Here is a 3,852-nt window from a genome sequence, read left to right as displayed (position 1 = left end):
GAAGAGGAGGAGGAAGAAGAGGAGGAAGAGGAAGAAGAGGAAGAGGAAGAGGAGGAAGAGGAAGAGGAGGAGGAGGAGGAAGAGGAGGAGTAAGAGGAGGAGGAGGAGTAAGAGGAGGAGTAAAAGGAGGAGGAGGAGAAAGAAGAAAAGGAAAGGAAAGAAAAGAAGGTACTAGTTAAATTGGAGAAGGTTCTAGCTATTCTTCCTGCCAAGCTCTTATGCCCACACCCTGGTGATGATCATGTCCTCTCATGCAGGAGGTGGGACATATCCCTGTCCCCTCCAGGAGTCTCATACAAATGAAAGGAGAGGACCATTGCTGTAGATTGCATTGTGAGCACCCACTGTTCATATGCAGAAGCCTTAATTCTAAAAGTGACTGTGTTTAGGGACGGGGCCTTGAGAAAAGTAATGAAGGTTAAATTTGATCCTAAAGGTGGGGCCCTAATCCTATCTAACTGTGTCTTTACAAGAAGAGACATCAGCAAGCCATCTCTCTACAAGTGTGCACACACACAGACAACAGGTCAGGGGAGGACAGAGCAAGAAGATTCAACCCACCGCCGAGGATAGAGCCTCGCCAGAAGCCAAGGCTGCTCTTATCTTGACCCTGAACTTACATTTCCAACCTTCAGAACTGTAAGAAAATAAATTTTGGTTGTTTTAAAATGCCCAACTTATGTTACAGCAGCCTGAATAGGCTAATACAATCATGAAAGCAATAAGGCAGAAAATATCTTTTAAATGAACACAACAAAAGAAACTTCCTTCTTATCATTGTGAAGTTACCTAGATTTGATGCACTACAAAATGTTCATTAGGATCGCTGTCAAGATTCTCCCGCCTGAATGGAAGGAAAAGCTTTTGCAATCAGGTATAAAGCGTGTGTGTCCGCAGATTTCAAGTGATCTCAGCGCCAACAGCTCTCTGGCCCCAAGGCCCACTATAGGGCTTTGTACACACTGTTAAGGCACCAATGTGTTAAACTGGGGAAAGCATCTTTGATTTCTTTTTTATTAATCCATTAAGTTTTTAAAGTTTATTTTCTTTGTGTTTTTTTCATATTTTACACAAAGGATAACAAAAACATGGCATGGGTTGTGCCACCACTCCATCAGTACCTACCACAATCATGAGCAATTAATCCTGAGGCCTGGGCCGGCCAAATAGCTCAGCAGATTAAAGTGCCTGCAAGCAGGCACAGGGGCAGGGGATCAAACCCCAGGCCTGCCATGCCGGCCCCGCCCCCGTGGCACACTGAAAGGGCAATTGAGACTAGGCGTGGTGGCACATGCCTGTAATCCCAGCTCTTGGGAAGCTGTGAACAGGCGGATCACTAATGAGTCTGATCTAGTAATGAGACCCTGAATACTCTGTAGACACTTCCCTAAAAAATACAAAAAAAAAAAAATCCTGAGGCCTTTTTCTTCTGGGTTCAGATGAGGTCTATGAATCCTATTTAATACAGTTCTGGAAGGCATGATCAGTGAGTTGCATAATCTGGAAGTTGTAAGGAAAATTATTTGCCAACCCTGCTTTATGTCTTTCTACAAAATGTGTCTTTAGATTTCAACATCTGAAAAAAATTTCAACTCTTAATTCTTTTTTACAGCTTTAAGTGGCAGCCTAGATTTTATTCTGATAGGAGTTTCTTGATTAACTGCAGAAGTATTGTGCACCCCTTGATTTGCATGACTCATGGTCTATACTGATATATTATGGGTTTGTCACTCATTATTTGCATTTTAATTGTCATTTTCCCTATTTTTAAACAAAATTCTTAACTAGCTCTTGAACTTTAATAATCTTAAGGCTTTACTTACAAATTATTTGCTTTTAAATACTTTAAATACTTTTACCAATTATCGTATAAGCAAAATTTTGTAGCACTAGTAAATGTTATTTAAAGTCACCTAACAAGCGCCTGCCTGATAGCTCAGCAGACTAAAGCACCTGCTTAGGCAGAGGGTAGGGTTTAATCCCCACGTGTACTGAAAGCAATTGAGACTGGGCATGGTGGCATGCACTGGCAATCCTAGTACTTGAGAGGCTGAAAACAAGAATCTGATCTATGTAGTGAGACCCTCTACACCCCGTAGACCCTGTCCTAAATACAGAAAAAAAATAAAAAATAAAATCACCTAACATGGGTCCTATTGTTTAGGATAGAAGACAATGTAGCCTCCCCAGTGTTCTCAACAAAATATATTTGAAAATAATTTATTTCTGAAATCTACCAGAGCCATTTGTATTATCAGCATAGTTACTAAAGGAGATTAAAAGACATCTAGAAGCAGAAAGAATCTTAGAGACTGGGAAGACAGACCCAAACACATTGTCTTGCCATCCAGTGGAGGGCCCCAGAGGGGTGCAAATGGCTCCCAGCTGGACAGAGCAGAGTCGGAGCTACCTACCTACATGTTCTTCTCCTGCAAGTATAACTAAGTTGGGCACAGACCCTGAGATCTTGTCCTTTCAGATTTATGTCTCCTCTGTGCAGTCTTCTCAGGATGACAATGCACCTTCTCTGCCACTATAGGCTGCTGTCCTGATCCCTCCCTTGCTCTGGGTCTCCCTGATTGACTGCCTCTCTCACACTCCACAGGCCTCTTGACCTCCTGGAGGGGCATAACCCTTCCTCACACTTGATGCAGCGGCTTTACCAGGGCTCAGACTCTGCCAATGGACAGGTTCTATGAGCGACCATGGCCTAGACCAAGTCCAGATCTTGCATTCATCTGAACAAGTATAAAGGAGCAATTTTTTTCTTTTTCTTTTTTTATTAGAGTTTCAACTCAGGGCCTTCACACTGACCTATATCCCCAGCTCTTTTTAAATTTTGAGACACAGTCTCAATAAGTCACTAAATTGCCCCAGATGGCATCAAATTTGTGATCCTCCTCCTTCAGTCTCCAAGAGCACTGGGATTGCAGGTGTCCATCACAATGGGCACCTGTAACTGCTCTGAGCTGGTCTAAATTTTATTTTTACTGTAAACGTTTAAGGCATACAATATATTTCGAATACATGTATGTGATGAAATAATTACCACAGTCAAGAAAAGTCCTGTTGAGAGCACCTAAAATTGGCTTCCCTAGCAACTCTCAGTATCCCTTGCAGAGTTACTCAGTAGCTGGCGCTCAGTACATCAGATGATTCTGTTTCCCTCTCTCCCAGTCCAGGTTGCAGCTGGGCTGTCCCTCTACCCTTACGTCTTAGGAAAGGAAGACACAGAGCACAAGAAAAAAGGAGTCTCTGTGTTCCCTCAACACAGACTTCTGAAATCAGAAGCAGGAGTAATACATCATCAAAGGTGTTTCTAAGTCTCAAAGTACCAAAAGGCAAAATTTATTCTATAAACAATAGGTCACAGGGGCTGGGGAGATGGCTCAGTGGAATAAGCGCTTCCCTGGCAAGCGTAAGGGCCTAAGTTCAATCCCCGGTTCTGGGGGAAACACACACACACACACACACACACACACACACACACAATAGGTCACCTAAAAGCCATCCTTATTTTATTATGAAAGCAAAGTAAAGGTTAGCAAGTTAGATCCTGCTAACTATCCCCAGCAATCGTTCACCTCCTATGAAACAAGTCTTAGGAGAAAAGGAGAAACTCCCAATTTGCAGTGGGGAGAGATCCTGTCATACAAAAGGAACAACGGACTGCACCAAGGATGATGCATGTGTGAAAGAGGTGTGAGAGAAGACATGGAAATTTCTTGTGTTGCTAAAAGTATTTGGAAGTGACTGGCAGACCTGTGCACTCTTTCTCCTCTGCAGTGCCCCTCTGCCATGCCACCATCCTATGCCAGGCTACTATGGATGGAAACCTCTACAAACTGTGAG

Source organism: Octodon degus, unplaced genomic scaffold (genome assembly GCF_000260255.1).
Source record: "Octodon degus isolate 3935 unplaced genomic scaffold, OctDeg1.0 scaffold00087, whole genome shotgun sequence".
In the NCBI taxonomy this organism is placed as follows: domain Eukaryota; kingdom Metazoa; phylum Chordata; class Mammalia; order Rodentia; family Octodontidae; genus Octodon; species Octodon degus.
This window is presented reverse-complemented; position numbering follows the sequence as displayed.